This window comes from Castor canadensis, chromosome 6, assembly GCF_047511655.1.
Source record: "Castor canadensis chromosome 6, mCasCan1.hap1v2, whole genome shotgun sequence".
Taxonomy (NCBI): Eukaryota; Metazoa; Chordata; class Mammalia; order Rodentia; family Castoridae; genus Castor; species Castor canadensis.
In genome coordinates, this window is record NC_133391.1 from 87876819 (window position 1) to 87900943 (window position 24125).

The window sequence follows — 24125 nt, forward strand, 5'->3', positions numbered from 1 at the left end:
TTAAGAACTATAGGTATTTCTCTATGTTCAAGAAATGCTTGCAGTGAAAATTAAATTATTTTTCCATATTTTATGAAGTTTCACAGTTTAAAAACATCATTTTGATGAACTTTGTTGTTTAATGGTTCTCTGCTTTTTTCAGTGCTGGAGAATTGAACTCAGGGCTTCACAGATGCTAAGTAAGCACTCTACTGCTGAGCTATACCCAGAGTTCTTTTAATTAAAAAATTTATATTTTCTATGGTCAGCACAGAGTCTGTTTTCTTTCACACCTCTCATCTTTTAAGGTGGAAAAAGTACTTTCTTGCAAGGGAAAGAATTATATTTTAAAGTATTTTATATATTGACTGATTATTTTTGTAACCAAATCTAAAAGAAAAGCAAAATGAATGACACAATATATGAACTCACATTTGGAGAAATTTTCTTTGTTATATAAATATAAAAGGATCCACAGGTATAACTAATGCGGTTGTTTTTAAATACTTCTTTGTTGAGCAGATGGAGGTTGCTGCTACAAGAGTTAAGAAAGTAACTGAAGGAAACATTTTTGTTAGGGCTTTCACTTTTCTAGTTGTATTGAACTGCTTTTTTACCATGTTTTAAAGAGGATTATATTTTTCTTCTTGTTCTTAATTTATTTCTTTTTAAACATCCACACCAGAGGAAAAAATATTGCAATGTTCACTTCACTGCTCATGTCTTATTTGAGTGAAATGATGCTTTGAGGCATTTTTTCCCCTCAGGACATTGAAAAACTTTTCTTTATCAGCATACTCTCCTGCCAATATCACCCTAAATATTCCATCTTAAATCTTGATAAACACTGCAATTATGATATTAACATGTTATTTTTATAAGGATATTAAAGTTTATTCCAAAGCCATAAAGTCTTACATTTTTATAATATCCTTTGACCTAAATGTAAACATTCAAGTTATGCTCTATTTGGATGACACTAAACACTTGAGTTTTTAATGACTCCAGTTAGGCTAAGCTGCTATAATTTCCATAACATGAAAGAGCTATTTGATTTAATGGTCAGCACACCTGAACAGTATTTTTAGGCAGATCTGTATAGGCTGGTTATGATTATCAAAGCATATGATAATTAAAAGTAGTATCTCAAAGCTGTAATGTAAGTGAGTAGGAACAGAAATTAATGATTTTTACAAGTTATTAGAAAAGTCCTACCCCTTTAAATCAAAGCAAATAGTTCTCAGCATGAGGGATTATTAAAAAACCTCAGAAGCAGTGACTAATATTCACTGAATGTAGGAAATAATGTACAACTCATATATTAGTGCATAATTTAACAACAAAAAGTCAAATTATGTGACAATTGTAAAGATGAAAAAATATGAGCAAGTGCTCACATGCTTGTCTTATAAAATGTTAATCAAATCAACCCTTTGGGAATGGCAGCACTGTGTTGTTAGATATTTAAGTCTTCTGAAATGTATATTACATCTTAATGCTGGTCAAATGGTTTAGACTAATGAAAATACATGGGTAAAGATGAATAATTTATTTGTGAAAGAAATACTATAGTGACCTAGGAATGTATGGATTAAATTTTTATTTTATCTAAGAAAGCAGAAAAATTTATGAAAGAGCAGTATTAATCAAAGAGAAATTGTAGGATTAAAAATGACTAGCCCTTTTCAATTCTATGATTTTGGGCAAGTGACTGATCTTTAAGAGTTATTCGCACCCTTCTTTCCCTCATCTGAAAAATAGGGAACTAAAAATACTTTTCAAAAGAGCAAAAGGGTGAGGTTTAGAAAGGCAGCAAGTGATAGCTGGTGCTCTCATATTGTTCAAATTTTAGTAGCTGCTTTTGCAGTTGCTACTGCTCCCACTGTAACTGCTACCACAAACACTGCTGCTGCTGATGTTAACTACCACTTTCTCACTAAAGAACCATTTCTTTGTTATCTGACAAAATGGACGATTTACCTACAAGTTAAAGCAGCCAAACATAGATGTAAGTCCAGCCTTCAGCTCTTCTTGGTAAATGCCTTCTAAAAAATGACATAAATTTAGCAGGATTGTTTTTACAGTCCCATAACAATCTCTGAATACTGAACTTTAAAAAAAGCCTGCAATGATATGCTGTATTACGATAAATTTTATTCTCAGAATCCATGTAGCTTAAAATTATACTCCTGATAATGGCTTTGAGACATACAGAATAGGAATGTAACAGAAACTACTCCTTACTCTTTGAAGGAACAAGGCTTGAGAGATTTGAGAAAAATCTGCACTATTCAGAACTACTTAGAATCAGAACCACTTCCCTTCAACAAGTGTCTTCTTTCTAATAACCCAGTGACTACCTGATACCATTCGGTTTTCATCCACTTTCCTTCATGATTACCCATTGGTTCAGATTATTTCTGCTTCATCTTTCCCAAATCAACAAATGAAGCAGCCACAATTACTTCATTGAAGAAATAAGTCTACTATCTTCTTAGGAGATATTTGCCCTGAATATTCTGAAAGCACAATGATCCATCTTTCCTAGTGATATGTCAGATAGATACAAACAACAGACAAAAAAAATCTTCCTCTAATCATCTTTCAATCCTCTCACTTTTTCCAAAGTTCAAGGGTTTTTTGTTTTGTTTTGTTTTCCTTTTGATTTTCATATTGTGCCAAATCCTCAGTTTACTTCTACTAAAATTGCAATCTGTCCTATTCCACCAAGTAAAAGACAAATAGAAGTTTGATTTATGATTCTGTAAGATGTTCTAAAATTTTCCCTTCTATTTGTGTGAGCGGATATTGTGCTGGGAAGGAACATCAAAGATTAATTGGCTTAAATCTAAACAATTACTGCACATATTACACATTAACTACAAATGATAAGAGCCGTAATTTTAAAATTATATTTTTAGAGTCATATATTTGTATTGTGAGAAATATAGAATGGATACTTTAAAAAGCTTTACGTGAATTCTCAACCCAAACAATAAATAAACTATTTTGTCTTAGGCCCATGTTATTAATCCATAATTATAGCATGGATTTTGTAGGTCATGAGGTAATTTAAAAAGCACACAGTTTGGCTCAAGTGGTACTGATAGTTTATTAATACCTGTGCTCTGATTTTTAGTTCACACCCTTCTTGGTTTGCTTTAGCTTTTAGAAAATGTATACAACTGAATGTATTAGTAGATGATAGGTAGATGATAGATTGGATAGATAGGTAGATGATAGATATCTGAGAGTTCCTTATCTTTGGGCTTTTAGAATTTTATAGCACAATTATAGCTTGACTAGATTCTTCCACATCCAGTATCTTGAATCAAATAAATATAACATTTCCTAAATTATTGAAACCCTAGATACTTATGTATAGTTTTTCTCTTGATCACTTTCAAATGGTGGTATAACCAAAATTTCTGATTGATATCAACAAAGGTATTTTAAAGCTAGAAGTTGGGAACAAAAGCAATAATAAGTATAACAATGATTGTATCTTTAAATAATTCATCATGTTCTAACTAATTAGGGTCAAAACAAGATTCCAAAAGTCATGTCCTTCCAATTTATTTCTAATTCTTTGATCACTTAAAAGCCCCATAAAATTGACAGACTCATCTAAAAATTTTTATTGTTTTAGTATGTGACATTACCTCTAAAAAAATGCCAGGATTGACTAAGTTATGCTATGTACATTTCAGTTGCTTAAAAGACCAGACAATAATTATTTGCATGTGCTGGTTGGTTACTTGGCTGACCTCACTTTGAGATCCAGGCTGACCAAGTGACCATTTTTTGCTGGGCAAAGGGAAAGACAGGTTGTTGAAGCATGTGTTAGCCTGTCTAGATGGGTCATACATCACTTCCATGTATGCTCAACTGAATATATCAAGTCATAGAACTTGACTTCAGTGAGAGACAGATCCTACCACACATCTGAAGAAGAGGAAGCCAGGATATTTGTGAACAGCCACACATATAAATAACATGAGACATTTTATCTTTTTTTTCATATAATCACCTAAATATTTTTACCTAGTGTAACCATGTACTATTATTTTAAGCACTCAGTATTATTTGTTTATATGAGATATCATATTTAACTGATTTTTTATTTACATTTTTCAAAATTTTTAAATGCTGCATATTTTCCTTTCTATACAACTTTATAAACTAATTTCCTCATGTTGCACAGTTTTGGAAAATATTTGGAACCAAATTATCCTCACTGAGAACCAATTCATAGCCCTACTACAAGCAGTGTCAGTTTCTTAACATTTTTTCCAGCAATGAGCTTTACAAAATTTGTGTTATCTATCTCCAATTTGTAAGAAATGTTATTTGATTATTAAATATATGCTTTATTGTTTACATGTAAGGTTTAATAGTATTATCTATATTTTAGTAATTTGAATTTCCTCTATTGTGAATTCCTACAAGTTTAAAACTAACTGAAACCAGGAATTATAATTGAGTATACATTCTTTATTTATTAAATATAATATTTTCTGAAAATCTATAAAAGTTATTGCTTCATCATTACTTTTAAGTCTTAATTTACTGAAATAATTTTAAAATAACTTCCTTATCTAGATTTATTCAATATCTCAAATCTCTCAGTTATTTATTTTATTTAAATGTATAAAAGAATTTTTGTCTGTAGGCAGTTTTTCCACTTTTTAGCTTTTCTTTCTCCAAGAACCTGTGTTATTTTTCTGCACATCAGAAGCACCTGGGAAGGAATCCAAATATATTACCAAGTTATCAATTACACTGCGGACATTTATAATGCAGTTAACACCAGAGAGAATTTTGAGAAAAACTTGAATCTGGGGAGAAACATTTGAATCTGAGGAAAACCAAGAGTATAATGATTTGAAAATCAACTCATCAAATACTAAACATATATTTGATACTTTCATGCATCAAAAGTTGTTGTTAATTTCTCTTTCTCTGCCCAGGTAGCTTCGTTGTGGCAAGGAACATTGGTATCACTCAGTCACCTCTTCAGATGTGTGTTGTTTTATGGAAGTGTCTTTGAAAGTCTATATATTTAGACTGAAAGAATTTTCATTTTGTTTTTAAACTGATGTTACATTTTATTTTGAGATATGACAAAAGTCTCACAACTCATCCTGCCCCAATTGCAATAAACATATAGTATAATGTCTATTTTCCACAGATTTCAGAATATTTCAGTTATTCCTTAATAAGTTTTCGTCTACAGGTCAGAAAACTATTCAATATTAAGTACAAAGAAGTCAATTGGCTTATTTCATTAGAATGGCAGTGATTTACCTGCTCAGGGTTCAAATCATTGTTGACAAGTTTCTTTTGCCCTTGGGGGTACAATCCTGGAAGGGAAAAAATAGCTTTTGTTGTGGTTTGAATCTTAAATCTCCCCAAAAGTCTCATGAGTTGGAGGGTTGGTAAAAATAAACATAATAAAATTTTGTTTTAAAAATTTTTATATTCTCTGAACTCTCTGGAAATTTAGTGGTATGGTTTGAGTGTATACTGCAAATGTTCAAAGGTGTGAAGTTTGGTTCCTTCAGGCAGTGACACAGGGAGGTGGGGCCTACTAGGACTTGTTTGGATATGGGGCAGAGCCTTCTTGAATCCATCAATGCCCTTCCCAGGTGAATTCAATGCCCTTCCCAGGTGAATTCTTGCTCTTGTGGGAATGTGTCCCCTGCCCTTTTTCTTTCTGCTATGAGTTATAGCAATAAGAGGACCTTGAAAGCTATGAGTTTCCAATTTTGGAATTCCCAAGTTTTTAGGACCATTAACCAAAACAGGAATACCTTTTCTTTACAAATCACACAGTCTTAAATATTGTGTTATAAATACAGAAAATGGGGTAACACACACTTTAAACCATAATTTGCAACTGACCCAAATTTTACAAAACATGTATTGAATTTTTTTTATGCATGGTCAGCAAGCTGACAAATGTTAGTTTCTACTCTGTTAACATAATTTTGCAACAAATTCACTGATTCTACTTTAGAGAACATGCGACTGTATGTCCATGTGTATCTAGGTAAACCTTCAGAAATATCTAGGGCTAGAGTTTTAACAACTATCTTCTTATTAATTACACAATTGCTGAATATCAAGCTATCATACATGACCACAAAAAGTCTATAAAAAGAAACTTTAAACCACAGCATAGTAACTTTAAGAAAAAAAGAAAAAGCCAATCCAAAAGTTAATATTCAATTAAAAATCTATGTAATTTTTTTCTTTTTTTCTAAAACACTTAGAAAAACTATACAATAAAAATTTTTGTTCTTATTGATGTGATATTTCCCATTCATTAAATCTGTGAAATGTATTTAAACTACAAGGCATAAAAAGTATGCACCATATTTATAAAATATTCTTAAAAATGCATCTGCAGATTTATTTTGAAATATGTGAACTGGAGCATGTGGAAATTAGTAATGTACTTTTTTCTGATCATTATTCAAGCAGTGCCAAGTCATCATGTATCAATGCCACTTGCTATATAGATTTAGCCTCTTGTGTGATAAGAGAGCTTTTTGCCTGTTTCTCCATGTTGAGAAATGTTATCTGTGAGAAACATAAGAAATTATTCACGTTTTGCTCAGATGTTTATACATATTAATAATTTAAGGGATAGTGTAGACAGTGAGTAATTGAGATTGGCTGATATTATTAAGTGGTTTCTACTAGTTAAAAATAATTAATTCATGAATTTGCAATAAAGTATTGGATAAAGACATTACTTGGAACAATGTCATAACACAAAAATACCCCTTAGATTTTGATATAATTGTTTCAATAAAAAATAACTTAGTGATTTTTTTCATAATTCAATTCTGATATTTAAAGTTGCATTAAAATAAAAATATTTAAGTGGCTTTATATAATACATCATGGGTACTACAAATAGTCTTAAATGTATGAAAAAGAAAACTTAATATAGTGTGAAAACAACCAAAATCAATATGCTGCTTTTAATTAGGTAATTTCAGTGAAAGTAAATTTCATCTGAGTGAAATTATCCTGAAAATATCACTGCTGAGACCAACATGTATGAGAAAGGATGCATAGAAATGTATTAAAGAGATTTAGTTTTCCAGAAATTGCAAATTAAATGAAATTAATTAAATGTATATGAGTTTAAAAAGTACATAGAAACCTCTTTACTGTTCTTAAAAGTGTGCATGAAATCCTTAGAAGAAATTACTATCAAATACATTTGAGTAAATAGAAGGAAATACTTCACACAGTACTGTGGAAATACACTGCATTCAGAAGGTCACAGAGTCAAAAACTGTAACAGATTAATAGGACCCATAATAATATTTGTATTGGCCAACACAAGAAGTTGGGGCCAGATCCATGCTAGCTTCAGGGACTTTCCTCTGAACTTCATCCAAAAGCACTTTCTAGCTTGGGGGCCCAGAGTGTGCTTAATTAACTCCATCTGACCTAGACACACAGAGTAAAGACATCAATCTATAGGACTTGGCTCTCTCTTTCTTCCAAAGAGTTACAGGTGAAGGTATTCTATTTTTCAATTAACAAAAGCAAATTGTCCCTTCTTTCAACACACACACACACACACACACACACACACACACACACGTGCAAAAACACTCATACATGTGTATAAAGAAGAAATGAGTTTACCACACCACTGTGGTAAACTCAACATTTTAACCAAGACTAATGAGTTCATAACTGATCCTATAAAGAAACATACTTCAATAGGCAAAATATAAAATGAATCAGGAAATTTACCAGAAGACAGTATCTTTCTTCACTTATTAGATGACTTTGAGAAAACCACTAAACCTCTCTAAACTTAGTTTCCTCTATTAACAACAGAAACAATTATAATAAAATCCCCACTAAGATGTAATCCCCAGGACATTAATAAAATGTTCCATAATTACTTTATTTTGAAAATCTATGAAGAATTGGAGAATCCTCTGCCACATATTAATATAAAAAGTTTATTCTGTACCTTCTTATTTTTCCCTTTTTTAATGAGTTTTCATTTTTCTCAGAAATCATACTGTCCATCAGTTTCCAAAATCTGCATCTCTCTCTATACCTCACCAATACTTTTGCACTTTCATTCTACATTATTATATTTTAACCCACAGAAGAAAACTGTTCTTTTCATTGTTAAAATAACAAGTAAATTCAGACCAATGATTGGAATACGACCTACAAAGGTGTTTGAGTTGGACTTTGGGACTTATTTCTTCTTCCCAAGCTCTGCTTTCAAGTGGGTATTTCTTTTTTACCAAGATGGCTTTAGGAATTGCTCACTCCAAATGTGGGTTACAAGTGAGTAAACTATATGTACAGACCATTAATCTCTGTGGGCAACAAAAATTTAAAACCTCTTCTACAGTGCAGGTAAAGAAGCTGCCTACAGATTGATTTTTAATAATTGTACTACATGTATGGGAGTGTGTAAATTGGGTTTGGTGGATGCCGGTGAAAGAGTTCTAGTCTTCCATAGTGCAACTCGATGACATATATTAAATAGCAACATTGTATATTTCATAATAGCTAGATGATGCAATTGTGAATGTTCTTAACACATAGAAATGATAAATGTTGCCATGCAGTGTTTTTCATGCATATAATCTCAGACGTTCAGGAGGTAGAAACAGGAGGATCAGGAGTTTGAGAACAGGCTTTGCAACATAGTGAAACCCTGACTCAAAAAAATAGACATATTTCAGGTGATAGATATGATAATTGCTTTGATGACCATTATACATTGTACATATATTTTGAAATTTCAAACTATGATCCACACATATGTACAGTTTTATCTCAAACTAGCAAAAATGTCATGTTTCTCTTTTTTGTCTTTTATGTTTTTTCTTCTACAAAATCAGAGAACAGGAGGGCAGAACAGTTTCTGCATGGTGTGAGGGGTGTCGCCAGTGGCAGGAAAGGGGTAAGAGGATGAATACAGTGCAAATAATGTATACACATGTATGTAAATGCAAAAATGATACCTGTTGAAACTCTTCCAGGAATTGGGGGAGGGGGCTGAAGGAGAGAAGTGGAATGGGTGAATTCAAGTATGATATATTTGATACTGCAAGAACCTTTGTAAAACTACAATGTAGCTTCCCCCACAAAGCACAATAATAAAATAAAAATAAAAACTTAAAAATAAGCCATTTTCACTTTAAAACTCTGATTGAATTGAATTGGAAAATTAAGACTAAAATGGAGGGTAAAACATTATTCTATTTCTGACATCATTTATATTTGAATAAATGACTTGAGAATTTCCAAATGAAACCCTTAAAAACCCTTCCAACAATGCAGAGGAACGTCTTTACACAATTTAGGGTGAGGAGGTGGGACGAGAGCAGAGATAATGGTTTCTGGGTATAAATTCAGTTCCAAGACTGAGGAAAAGGAAGACAGTGACTATAAATCTCCAGCATTTTGTTATTTTGATTTGTTCAAAATATCATTAGGCCAATTAAACCATTTCTGTCCAAGACAGTCCTCTCTAAGGGGCAGCAATATTGGGAAGTAGGGAGTGGAGAAAAGATCAACCATTTCTCTGCATTGTTTATTCCCCAAAGTCGAAGAATCTCATCTAGTTGAGAGCATGAGGCAGAAAGGGAACATCAGATGCACTGCATAACATATCTTCTCTAACCCAATGAGATCAAAGTCAGAGATTCACATTAAAGCTTAATGCCACAAGACCTAGTCTCAAGCCAAAACCACTTTACATATTCAAATACTACTTCCTGTTTATTTGTCATTTCTTGTCTCAATGTCTTGGAAATTGAGGATCCTACCTTTATATAATACCAAAATTTGGGGGTTTTTTTTCATTGTTTATAGTACCCAACTTTCTATAAAACTCTTTCTCATCTCATTTTGTCTTCAGAATTAATTGCTTCTCTGCTCGTATTTCATAACTCTACTCAAAATAATGATAGAAGAAAATTTTAATGTGATATCATCACTATTTGTGTATATCTGTTCATTCTTCCTCTGTTGAGAATGTTTAACAAGCTATATTCCTACCATGTTAACAATAATCAATCAGGAAAAACACAAAGGTAAATTTATTTTATATATGAATAATGTCAACATATTTATATAATGTTAATATTAAAATATACAGTTTCATTAAATAAAGATAAGTTATCTCTATGAACTTCTATGTGTGATTGATTGGAAGCTGAATATCTAAGGGAGAGGTTATGGCCTCTCAATGTTCCTCTGATTTTGTTCCTATCATTTGACTGTATAGATGGAATGCATGAGTAAATGTTGTGTAGTTTTAAATTGGAAGACAGAAATTCAAGAATTATTAAGTGAGTAACTCATAGGATTGTAAAGGTATTTAAAGGAAGAACATTTATAGATTTAGCTAATCATGTTTTAATAAAAATTTGATCTTTTTAATTAGTGAATTTTTTTTATGATACTAAAGATTGAACACAGGGTCTTGCACTTGCTAAGCAGGTGCTCTACTGCTTGAGCTTGTGTGTGTGTGTGTGTGTGTGTTTGTACATATGTTGGTTATTTTTGTGATAGGCTCTCACTTTATTGCCTTACCTGTTCTGAACTGTGATCCTTCTATTTCTGCTTCCCTGTATAGCTAGGATGACAGGCATTGGCAGCTGCATGAACCATTTGTTGAGGTGGGTCTTGCCTGACCTGGCATCATGATCTTCGCCTCCTGTGTAGAAAGTAGTGGTCAAACTATCCCTATTAGAAGAACATGATCTTATACCTTAAAGACCTAAAAAAATTCCATCCAAGACACCATAAAGAGCTTCATCAATGTAGCAGGATACAAAATCAGCTTACAAAAATCAGTAGCCTTTTTATACAGCAATAATGAGCAGATGGAGAGAGAATATAGGAAAACAATTCCATTCACAATACCCTCAAAAAAAAAAAAATCAAATACCTAGTAATAAACTTAGCAAAGGATGTGAATGGCCTCTAGAGGGAGAACTATAAGCCATCATAGAAAGAAATTGCAGAAGATTACAGAAGATAGAAAAATCTCCCATGCTCATGGATGGGCAGAATCAACATAGTAAAAATGGCTAAACTACCAAAAGCAATCTACATGTTCAACTCAATTCCCATCAAAATCCCAATGACATTCATCACAGAGATGAATCTACCCTAAAGTTAATTTGGAAACACAAAAGACCATGTATAACCAAGGCCATACTGAGCAAAAAGAGCAACGCCAGAGGTATCACATTATCTGGTTTCAAATTATGCTACAGAGCCATAGGAAAAAACAAAACAAAACAAAACCAGCATGGTACTAGCACAAAAACAGGCATGAAGACCAATGGAACAGAATTGAGCAACCATATATAAATCCATGCAGCTACACTCACCTAATTTTTGACAAAGCTGCCAAAAACATATCATGGAAAAAAGACACTCTCTTGAGCAAATGTTGCTGGAAAGAGTGGGTATCTGCTTGCAGAAAACTGAAACTAGATCCATGCCTGTCTTCCTGTGTATCAACTCAAAGTGGATTAAGTACCCTAATATCAGAACTGAAACCTTGATGCTAGTACAGAAAGAGAAGAGAATACTCTGGAAGGAATAGGCTAAGCAAGGACTTCCTTAGTAGAACTCAAGTGGCTCAGCAACTAAGCAAAAGAATCGACAAATGAGACTACATGAAATTAAAACGTTCTGCATGAGAAAAGAAATTGTCTTGAAATTGAAAAGACCACCTACAGAATGGAAGAAAATCTTTGCTAGCTATATATAAGACAAGGGACAGATAACCAGCACATACAGAGAGCTCAAGAACCTACTCTCCAAAATTCAGTGACCCAATAAAAAATGGGCAATTGAACTGAACAAAACAAATGGCCAAAACAAATGGCCAAACAGCTACCATCAAGAACAGCAACAAGAACAAATGTTGGCAAAGATGAGGGAAAAAGGAACCCTCATACACTGCTGATAGAAATGTAAGCTTGTACAGTCACTATGGAAAACAATATGGAAGCTCCCTAAAATACTAAAAGTAGATCTGCCATACAATCCAGTATACCACTCCTAAGGATATACCTAAAGGAATGTGAGTCAGGTTACTACAAAGGCACCTGCAAACCCTTGTTTACTGCAGCACTATTCAAAATAGTCAAGCTCTGGAAACAACTAAGATGCCCTACTACTAACGAATGGATTCAGAAAATGTGGTATTTATACATAATGGAATTTTGCTCAGCCCCAAAGAAGAAATTTTGTCATTTGCATGTAAATGGATGGAACTGGAGAACATCATCTTAAGTGAAGTTACCAGGCTCAGAAAGCCAAAAATCTCATGTTCTCCTTCATATATGGGTTAGAGCCCTAAAAGAAATGCAGCAATATTATTGCACACTGGTCACATTAAGGGGAGACTGCATAAGGGAGGGATAGGGCAAGGAAAGGAAACCAAAAACTTGAATATGGTTGATGCATTCACTCTATAGGAATGAATACAGTAACCTTAAACTGGCAGAGGCCTAGGGGAAGGGGACTAGGGAGTAGTGAAGAGGATTGGTAGAGATCAACCAATTTGGGTTGTAATATGTATTCACATGAAAAGAATAGAAGGAATCTCCCTGTATAGCTATCTTTATCTCCAACTAGTAAAAATGCCATGCTTTTGTTTTTGTCTTTCATGTTTTTTCTTCTATAAAATTGGAGAACAGGAGGGCTGAACAGGTTCGGGGGATGGAGGGTTGTTTGGCCCCAGTGGGAGGTCAGAGGTGCTGGGGAAAGGGGTGGGAGGATGAATATGGTACAAATAATGTATACATATGTATGTAAATGCAAAAATGATACATGTTGACACTGATCCAGGAATTGGGGGATGGGGGATGAAAGACAACAATAGAGAATGAATTCAAGTATGATATATTTGATACATTGTAACCTTTGTAAATACAATTTACCCCTACACAACACAATAGTAATAATAAAAGAAAATTTGATGTTTTAAAGAATGTTTTAATTTGTCAGATTCATTTCACAAGTTCTCACTAATTTCTTGAAATAAGAAATAACATTCATGATATACAATGTGTATTTTTATAGTCTAAACTTTTAAAAATGTTTTGGATCACCTACCATTTATAGTTTTATTTTCTCATATTATTTCACTGTTAGTATTTCTTTACATATAGCTGATGTTTGGATTGTTTTAATCTACATAAGGAAATGTCATAAAACCAGAAAAACACTGTATGTTTTTTATCATTATTGATATATTTGTGAGGAATATAAGTGTGTGAGTTAAATGCTTTGAATATATTTTTATTTTAATAAAATATAATTATTATGGAAATATATTCATTTTTATTTAACATATCCTGTATATCATGTGACCTCACTGAATGATGTACAGCCCTTCCCTTACTAAACATAGGAGATCGAAGCTGCTGCAAAGCAAAGTGGGGTGCACCAAAAAGTATGATGATATTGTATACCTTATGCTTCAGAACATATAGAAATTTCAAATATATGGAAAAAATTTTTTAAATGTATTTTCTAAATATTTGTTGAATTCCTACTAGGTGCTAGAGTTGGCTCTAAGATTCTAAACAATATATAATTTTAAGTAAGAATGAAAATTTGCTATTGAAAAGGTTTTTTCCAAGAATTTAAATCTGTTGGCTTTTATGATATTTTCTTTACCAAATTTAAATAATCTTCAGCTCCATTTGCATATTCCAAGTCAGAAACTTTTACCAGAGAATCAGTCCTGGAGAATTATAGAGCAGTTCCAAATATGATAGATAAGTAAAATATCAGATAGCTTTCTTATACTACAATTTGTAGCTTTTGTGTTACCTATTCCTGTACTTGGATATGTTTCTGCTGATTGACAATATGTGACATTTAAATTTTTTTCACTAATATAAAATATAATCTAGAATGGCCCTTTTAAAAACTATCACATTTTTAGATGTATTACAGTATGTCACCATTTCTTCTCAACTTGATAAAACACCAAGTAATATAATATTGCCAATTGAATATTTTTAGAGTACTGAAGCTGATTTAAAAAATCTAACTGAAATTTTCCCATTTATGTTTTACTTTACATAGCTACTAATGTAGATTTTCAGTTGCTTGAATTCCCCAAAGCAGGCAATGTAGTGTCTTTCTCATATCAAGTATTAGTAATGTCTTCTATATTTCATTAAGTGGTATCTATGTTTGAATAGTTTCTAATAAATATGTAATTTATTGATTTAGAAAACATGATAAAATTTTTAATGTTCTTAATATGTCTAATATATAACATATACTACAGACATATATCGAGAGGAAAGTTATATGTACACTTGTATATATCACGTTAATAATTTGAAAATGAGAAATTAGGTAGAAGGAGGTTCCATAGATTTCTAGGACACTGTACAATAAGCAGATCTGACACAAAATGGAGAATCATGTAAATCTCTTGCTAAGCTCCTTTGAAGCTTTGCCTAATTATTACCTAGATAAACGGCGACAACATTTCCTGTTAAATGAGATGGAAAGGGGGACCATTCATATAGGAAGTGTTCCTATGAACATGGGATAAAGGGCAGGATGTAAGTCCTATTTCTCTTTCTTTGAAAAATAGTTCTATACTTTCACCCTCATCATGTTCTTTAAAACTCAACCCAACTGTGTTATTAGGCTACAGTTGAATAGAGTTAGACAGAGTTGGATTCATTTACATGCTCTAATTTAATCTGACATATCTACTAATACGAGCCCTTCTGAATACTTGTGATACTTAAAACTTAGATGGTTCTTCCAGAACAAGCAAATAGATGGTGTTGATTAATGTTGGGATTTTCCAGTACTAGTTCATAATTACACAGCATGTGTCCATGATATCCTTCAATGAAATTACTGAGTACGAACATCTCAAAAAGAACAATTGCCTGTTTTTGCTTTACAAAGACAGATGTAAGTCAAGAGCCAACTATCATTTCACTAATAAATTCTGAAAGGACTGTGAAAAACAGGTAATGGGAAGATAGTGCAGTCTAAATATGGATTTTCTGCATTAAATAGCTGAAACTGAACTAAGTACAACATTTTCTGATATATTGTCAGTTGACATCAAGTGATCATCAAAAACCTTAAATGTATCTCTGTTTGCATGAAATCAATGTCAGGATCCCAAAGAATTTGCAACTTCTGAGACATGGAGTGAAAAACGGGTTGCTATCAACACATTTAATCCTTCTAAGTTCAGATCGCACAGTATAGCCCCTTATAAATCAGTACTATTCCTCCTTGAAAAATGGGTAGGCTTGTTTTAGGGTCAACAAAATATCAAGTTATGTTTAAAACAATTTTGTTCCATATATATACTATATATTATAAAGTATTTTCTGAGTATTTAGTGTCAATATCCTAAATACCAATAAGAGGGCAAAAATACAAAACACTTTTTGTGATATAGTTTATGAATGGACATGAATGATAACTTTCTAAATTATACAAGTTTGTGGCTCAAATGAAATATTTTAGTAAAATACTTCCTTGGAACTATCCTGCTCTATCATAGAGAGCCTTTCCATTTAATAATACAAATCACTGTGTGACTAAAAAATACTGAAAATAACTCCAGACAAATTTTTCTTTTGGAGTCAACATTAGTTTTAGATATATGAGACGTACAAACTAAGAATGTCCACTAAAAAGGATGCTCATAATCAGTAGTTCTTGTGCCAGACACGCAAACATGGAGTTACTTAGCCTACATCCCTTTTAAAATGATTACCCTACAACCACCATCCTCTTGCTGCCTTGATGAAAGAAGACTCAGGACAGCCTTACTCAATGCTGCTGGGCTACAGGTAGGTACTGATACAAGAGTGACTAATCAGTGCAGCAGCCAGTCCACAGACTCTGGTCTGCCAAAAGGACCACACCAACCCAACAACTGTTTTCAGAAATATAAAGTAAGAATATAGTGAAGCAGTTAGGAATAGGAGCTTAAGCTGAGAGATATCCTGAGTAGTCACAGAAACCTAAAGTTTTAAGAAAATATGTTATAATTATGGACAGGAAAAAGCTCTGAGTGAGCAGAAGGTATAAATTAAACACATGCCCTCATGAAAGGAGTTGGAACAAAGGGAAAAGCCAATAGCTATTTCACTAGTATTATAACCTTCTTGAGGGCAAATTTGGCTTTTCCATATAATTACTATGGAATTCTGTTATTTACATCTGTGTAAATTTAATTAGAAATACTAATATGATAATGCATATATTTCTTTGCATAGGATAAACAAGATAAAATAAAAAACAATAAGAGCATTTGTTACCTCTGAAACATGAAATGAAATAGACAAATTCTTTTCCAAATTTACTGTATTGAGTCTATGTAATTGCTGCAAGTTGTGATAACTACAAATCTTCCACTTCATTGTGTGAGATATTTGGCAAATTACTTAATTTCTTTTGCCTCTACATAAGCATATATAAAATGAGGGCAATACTTGTAACCTGCCTGAGAGAGCTGATATGATGAATAAACACTATCTTGGAAGCACATGAAGGTATATATGAGAATTAGAAAGATCTTAGTATGTTTTATTATGTATGTGTCATATTATAATCACAAGCTTTAAAGTACTTGTTATCCGTACATTTGGCCACAAAAACTTTTGAAGTCTCTGTGTCAGAAAATGATGTTCCTATATAATAGTTAAATAGACACTAATAGGGCATGTTTGATTCTATGAGTTTATGCAAATAAATACAGTTTATATGGCTCATTTAAACATAAACAGATCCAGGATGGAAATTCTTTATTTTTATAGTGGAGTTGACCATGGGAATAAGACATAACTCCTTTGGAGAGGAAGTAACTATTGGCTGTAGTTCAAGTCACAAACAGGCATATTGAGTAAAAGAACTGGAGAGTATTAACTTTCAGCCATTCGCTCCATGAAAGTCACAGAGTCAAAGGGAATATTTCCACTTACTGTGAGGCTTTGAAGTGCTCTGCATTACTTCCTTCTAGGGAGACATAGAACTCAAAAGTTAAAAGTTTACAATTACTCTTTAATATACAGTTGCCCCATTGTCCATAATTTAAGTGTAATGTTTAGAAAAATTTCTGAGCGAGTCAGAGAGAGTTAGTGAAATGGAGTGAATGATGAGAAAGGACAATGGGTCAGATTTTTTGTTACCTTCACTATTTTCCATTAAGAGATTTACTTCTTATCTTTTTATCTGCAGACACATGTTTCTTCCTGTAGTTAACTACATTCAGTAAAACAGCTGAAAGGAAAGCACACTAGTTATGAATGACTATTCTCTTCATTTACAGTGGAATCAGAAAGAAGACACTGCTAATCATACAAAGGTATTAATTGCTTGGCATGATATATAATTTTATTTTAAAATTCTGAACAATAAATTCAACAAAAAGTTTAAGTTGATAAATTATTATAGAATACTCAGTCCTGAGTGCATTTTTTAGGAAAAAGCTGTAGCAATAAATATGTACCAGGGAACATTTCTATTTTTTCCTGTCACTTGATTCTTACACTTCTATTGGTTAAATTTATCTTCAAATTATTGATTACCAAGTAATACCAGGAATTGGTCTTCTGTAGTGTGAATCTAACTAGCATGTTTGTTTTATCATTAATCTTGTTAGTCATTACATCATTTACTGTTCATTATAGCAAGAGATAAATTGCACAAATGCTTAATATTGTTAGTTCAGCTTGGCTGCCTTCTTTAGTGACACTAATTCTCCAGAGCAATTGGGTAAAATCAATGTCCTATGCACCATTTATATTAAATTATGCTTGTTATGTGATTGAATCAACACTACATAGAGTTTTCTCAAGTTAATTGATCAACTCCTACAAAACAAATTAATATGATACATCAAACTTATGGAATTGTTGTTCTGAAAGGACATAATAAACATTAGTGCCGAAAGAAAACCAGTATTCTTCCCAGGACACTGAAATTCTCAGCCCTAATCAAATGGCTAGCTAAAAATAATAGCAGATAGAATGCAAATGGACATGTAAAGAGCAATTTCCCCACTTTTCTGGGATTCAAGATATTTATGTTGAGTGATACAACTGTACCTGCAGAGGGATTTATTCCATCCCATCACCTTCCTACAAATGAAGGAAGAAAAGTACAACTTGAAAAATCATGAAATAGTGTCTTTTTGTTTGTTTTTAGTAATTTAGATTATTACACTCTTTGTCTTCTCCCTAAAGTTGAATCTTAGTAAATATTTTGTGAACCAGTTTTCATTTCTTAGAAAATTAACTCAAATATTGTTGAATACACTTTTTTATGAGAACAAAATACCAAATTTATTCAACTGTGTTGAATATTACTTTTTAAATAAACTCTAGCATTCATTTAGGTTCTTCAGTGAATTAAGGGTTATTCTAAGAAAATAAAAATGTTATAAAACAATATACTGATTTTGTGCAATATATTTTCCAATGACTTAAACCTTCTGAAAATTTGAGTCCTGGTAAAAAATACATACAAACTAAAGCTATTACTTATAGAGAGAAGAATCATGAAGTAAACTTAAGAAAGAACATGTTAAATATCATGTGTTTATTACATATGAGTAAAAGAAAACATTTAATCCTATTTAAAATATTTTAATTTATTTAAGTACAGAGAGAAGTTAAATTATCTGAGTGTACTTAAAGAGCAGTAATAAATAAAAAGAAGACATGAAATACTTCAAATAAGCAATCAGTGGCATTTGCCTACTTACATGGTATCTTATTGAGGAAATAATTATAAAAACCAAGTTCAGCTGCTTTAGCAGTAGTTTGTATAATGATGACAACAGAAGCAACTCTGAACAATGTTCCATTTATCTGTTTAGCCAAAGATGAATGGAGAGACCTGATGGTCAATATTAATTTAAGAAAATTAGAAGCTCATTTTTTTTCCTCTACTCAATGTATAACCTTCCCATTCTTTCTCAAAGAATACCTTAAGTGTTTAGATATAACCCTTAGGAAAGAATGACTTTGCTAATGAAAGACTCTTTCAATCTTCTCTGATGAACATTCACTTAAATTTTTATGCACAATTTCTTAATAATGATAAAAGGTGTATATGTAATGCATCCTTTTAAACTGAGCGACAAATGTTATATTACCATCTGTTGTAAGCAAATATTGATTCCAAAATATGCTCTTTTCTGATTTTATTTTTGGAAATTCTAAGAATTACATTCCCTCAAAATTCTTATTCAGATTGTTTTAAGTAAAAGCCTTTTAATAAAATATATTGAAATTTTAATTTAGAAATCAGCAATGTATTTCACTGTTGTAATAGTATATTCTACATACATCTCTGCTAAAACTGAATGAAAATAATCCTTTTAATATTAGTTCATGGACTCAAACTTTAAGTAATAAGGAAGTGTATGTTTACCTTATTTAATTGAAGGCTTTTTTTTTTGATGGTACTGGGATTTGAACTCAGGGTCTCATACTTGCTCAGCGAATATTCTACCAATTGAGCTTCTCTTTCAGCCCAGTTTACCTTGCTTTAAAAGTATATTTTTGATTTGATGATAGTTATAATCATTTAATATATATTGCATCAATATTTAAATATTCAAATAACATATACTGAAAATTACTTCAAAACTAAAGGAAAATAGCTAATATATTTATCAAAGGAATTTCCTAAAATGCTTCTTTCTATATGCAATTAGAAACTAATGAATGAAGACATCAATAAGAAATATTTTAACCCTATAAAGACATTAGCATAAATCTTGCTTAAAAATTATGCAAAATTAATGATACCTATATACAACTCTTGCTATAAGTAGTGATATCCTTCTCAGTTATACAGTAATATATTTTCATGGAATCCTGTAGCCTGCTTCTGCTTATTTACCATAAAAATTCATTGCAAAAGGTTGAAGTAGCATGACATTTTATTGTCACAGTGACTGTGACCAGTCCTACTGGATTCATATTTTAGGACAATAGAATAGTCTGTGTCATTAAGGCTCCAAATCTTTTTCAACTCTGTGATAGTCTGGCCATTATAACTAATTTCAATAAAATTCCTATAAAAGGATACCTTTTTCCTAGTAACATGATAAGTTTAAATGTAAAGAGTTTGTAGTTGGGTAGAGAAACAATATGATTTATGTATCTTTATGATGTAAAATTTCTAGGTATTGGGCCTGGCATAGGGGTTCCCAACTGTAATCCCATCTACTTGGGAAATGGATATAAGATTGTGTTTCAAGGTGAGGCCTACCTAAAAGCCAATAAACTACAGCAAAAGAGCTGGAAACATGTCTCAAGTGGTAACCCTGATTTCAAACCCCAGTTCCAGGGGGGAAAAATTCTAGGTGTTGAGCAAAATAGTTTTTCTTTTTCCCTGCCTTTGCCTGAATATTTCATACTACATAGATACAGTGAAATGCTTTTCATGAATGCAAAAACATAATTTAGGATTTTGATTTTGGTTATAAATTGCAAAATTTAAAAAATACTGGCTTGCATAATTAATGAATTTTTTTCTTTTGGCCTTGTAATGGGATATTTGTGAGAACAAAAACAATGGATGTTGATTATGGAAATTACAATTTTTGCCTCAATCTGTGCTAGAGTTTTACATAGTAACTGTATCATCAATACTACTGTATTTGTCATCAATGTCACTGTATTGAAATAATTTTGAGGTCACACTATCCAGAAGCAAGATTTCCATCTGACAAATTGGTGGCAATGTCTGAGTAGAATCATATGGATAATTAAGTCAAGCAGATAAGTTTGATTCCTTATTTTGTCTCCAACTCAAATGTGTGGTCTTTGACTAATAACTTGACCTGATGTTTCTTCTGTGGCTTGATGTTGTTGGTGGGTGAATTAACTTGTATAAAAAATATATTGACCATAGCACACACTGATACCTCATAACTGTTACTCCTGTACTCCCATCTATGAATCTAACCTTCTTTCTTTCTGGTGTACATAGAAGAATTAAAATTGTACTCTTTATAAAAGAGCAAGAGATGGTTTCCTAAATTCCATAACAATGAAAAAGTTTTCACAGCAAAAATTCATTATCTTCAACATTATCATTATTATAAAATGTTATCATTATCACAAAGTTAAATTTTAGCACAGATGTACAGCTGTATTTTCATTTGTCTACTTAAGTGACAAAATCTTTTAAACTCAAAAACAATTGAGAATAAATTTTCGGGTATTTTTCTGTCTTTAGTTTTTATTTTTATTTTTTATTCATTTATTCATATGTGCATATTGTTTGGGTCATTTCTCCCACCTTCCCCCTGCCCCACCCTCCCTGCCCCACCCTCCCTTGCTTCCAGGCGGAACCTGTTCTGCCCTTATCTCTAATTTTGTCGAAGAGTAGACATAAGCATAATGAGAAAGACAAAGTGTTTTTTGCTAGTTGAGTTAAGGATAGGTATATAGAGAGATTCCTAGCATTGCTTCCACGTACAAATGTTATACAACCCAAGTTGATTCATCTCCAACTGATCTTTACATTGGTTCCTTATCCCCTACTCATATTGACCTCTGTTGCTTTAAGGTTTCTGTACTAGCTCCTCTGGAATGGAGACATTAAATGCTTTCATGTTTTGGGTTTTCTACCAATCCCTATACATTACATATGTGCTCACCCATCATGTGACCCAAGTCTAACAACATTGCTGTATTTGCCCTAGATATAAAGTCCTCATAAGAGGGAGAACATATGATTTTTGATCTTGTGAGCCTGGCCCCTCACTCAGAATGATGTGTTCCAGTTCTATCCATTTACTTGCGAATGATAAGATTTGATTCTTCTTCATGACTGAGTAAAATTCCATTGTGTATAAATACCAGATTTGCTTTATTCATTCCTCAGTAGTGGGTCATCCTGGCTGTTTCCATAACTTGACTTTTGTGAATAGCACTGCAATAAACATGGGTGTGCAGGTGCCTTTGGAGAAACCTGTTTCTCATTCCTTTTGGTGTATCCCCAGGAGTGGGATTGCTGGATCATATGGAAAATCTATGTTTAGATTTTTAAGAACCCTCCAAATTTTTTTACAGAGTGGTTACACTAGCTTGCATTCCCACCAGAAGTATAAGAGGGTTCCTTTTTCTCCACATCCTCACTAACACCTGTTGGTGGTGGTGTTTTTGATTATGGCTATTCTAACAGGAGTGAGGTGGAATCTTAGTTTGGTTTTGATTTGCATTTCCTTTATGGCTAGTGATGGTGAGCATTTTTCATGTGTTTTTTGGCCATTTGAATTTCTTCTATTGAGAAATTTCTATTTAGTTCATTTGTCCATTTCTTCATTGGTTCATTGATTTTGGGAGAGTTTAGTTTCTCAAGTCCTCTGTATATTCTGGTTATCAGTCCTTTGTCTGATATATAGCTGGCAAATATTTTCACCCACTCTATGGGTGGTCTCTTCAGTTTAGAGATCATTTCTTTTGTTGTGCAGAAGCTTTTTAATTTCATCAAGTTCCATTTGTCCATTCTTTCTCTTATTTGCTGAGCTGCTGGGGTTCAATTGAAGAAGCCCTTGCCAATACCTATTACTTCCAGAGAGTTTCCTGCTCCTTTCTGTACTAACGTCAGATTTTTGGGTCTGATATTAAGGGTCTTGATCCATTTTGAGTTGATACTAGTACAGGGTGATAAACATGGATCTATTTTGAGTCTCCTGCAGATGGATAACCACTTCCCAGCAACATTTGTTGAAGAGGCTGTCTTTTCTCCAGTTTTGGATGGTTGTAAGTCCATTGCCTCAAGATTTTTAAATTTATTAGAGTGGTTTCTCAAAGTAGTCTCTGATGATTTCTTGGATTTCTGTGATGTTTCTGTTTTCTCCCCTTTTGCTTTTCTGATTTTACTGATATGAGTTTTTTCTCTCCTCATTTTAGTCAGGTTTGCCAGGGGTCTGTCAATCTTGTTTATTTTTTCAAAGTACCATCTTTCTTTTCATTGATTCTTTGTATGGGTTTTTTTTTGTTGTTGTTTCTATTTCATTGATTTTAACTCTTATTTTTATTATTTCTCTCTTTTTCCTTGTCTTGGGATTTGCTTGTTCTTGTTTTTCTAGGAGTTTGAGATGTAGCATTAGGCCATTGATTTGAGATCTTTTGTGCCCTTTTAATATATGCACTCATGGCTATAAACTTTCCTCTTAGGACTGTCTTTGCTGTGTCCCATAAGTTCCAGTAGGTTGTGTTTTTATTTTCATTAACTTTCAGGAACCTTTTAATTTCCTTTTTTATTTCATCCATGGTTCATTGATCATTGAGCAATGTGTTGTTCAGCTTCCAATTGTTTGCATGTTTTTTGCTGTTGTTTTTGTTGTTGTTGATAGTTTTAATGCATTGTGATCAGATAGAATGCATTTTGTATTCTTATGTTTGCTGAAGCTTCCTTTATGCTCTAACATATGATCAATTTTGGGGAAGGTTCCATGAGTTGCTGAAAAGAATGTATATTGTGCAGAACTTGGATGAAATATTCTGTAGACATCAGCTAGATCCATTTGATTTATGGTGTGATTAGGTCTAGAATTTCTGTATTGATTTTTTGTTTGGATGACCTATTTATTGGTGATAGGGGGGTATTAAAGTCTCCCACTACCACTGTGTTGGAGTCTATATATGTTTTTAGGTCCTTCAGAGTATGTTTGATGAAATAGGGTGCATTGACATTGGGTGCATATAGGTTGATAATTGTTGTTTCCTTTTGGTGTATTTCCCCTTTTATTAGTATGGAGTGTCCTTCTTTATCTTGTTTGACCAATGGAAGTGAAGTCTATTTTGTCCGAGTTAAGGATTGCTACCATTGCCTGTTTTCCAGAGTTATTGACTTGGTAGATCTTCTTCCAGCCTTTCACCCTCAGCCAGTGCTTCTTTCAGTCGATGAGATTGGTGTCCTTTAGGCAGCAGATTGTTGGATCTTCCTTTTTCTTCCAGTTTGCCAAACAGTGTCTTTTGATGGGGGAATTAAGTCCAGTAAATTCAGTGTTAGTATTGGTAGGCATGTGATGATTCCTGTCATTTAGTTGTCTTTGTTGTTTAAGGGTTTGATTCTATGCAGCCAAA